Below are 765 nucleotides of genomic sequence, written 5' to 3' on the forward strand. Positions count from 1 at the left end.
AAAATTTGGGAAATGTCCGGGTTTTTGATGATAAGACTCCAATAATATTAAAAAGCGTTTTTCATTCTTTTGAGAAAAGATTTGAAAAAAAAAGATCAATTCGTCATATGTATTTTACATGACTAATGATTGTCTTTACATGATGGACATTCGAATTCATGAAACATCAACAAAACCAGTAAAAATGTTTGCTTTCATCGGAATGTGAAGAAGAACGATCGTGTGTAACTTAAGTAAGGCAAATGAAGTGTTCTCTGCACCCTGGGCACTGGTGCAAACTATAGGTACATTTTGAAATTCGGGAAATGTCCGGGTTTTCGATGGAATGTCCGGGTTTTTGGAACCAAATGTCCTACTTTTTAAAAATTTGATCTGGAACCCTATTTATGAATAACTAATCATACCAGGTAGGTACGCATTTCACTTTTTTTTGTAGGTACTTATCACACAAATGTAGGTACATTCTTTAATTACGTACAAGGGATCTACCCATTTAGATATGCACCTATTCATTAGATATGTAGATACATTTTCCCTAAATATTAGGTAGGCACTGAAACATAAAGAACAATGGGTAGGTAATAATTATTATAGGGGAGGGAGGGTGACCGGGCCCCCTCGACCCCAATTTTTCGAAGTTCGGATTCTTATCCCCTCACCCCCTCCCTGAAATCCTGAATACGGGCCTGAGCTGAACGAATTATGTATTATCCTATTATACCAGGATAAGAGGGATTTTTTTTTTTTTTTTTTTTCCTCCACGCA

The sequence above is a fragment of the Diaphorina citri genome, unplaced genomic scaffold (assembly GCF_000475195.1).
Source record: "Diaphorina citri unplaced genomic scaffold, Diaci psyllid genome assembly version 1.1 scaffold874, whole genome shotgun sequence".
Classification (NCBI taxonomy): domain Eukaryota; kingdom Metazoa; phylum Arthropoda; class Insecta; order Hemiptera; family Psyllidae; genus Diaphorina; species Diaphorina citri.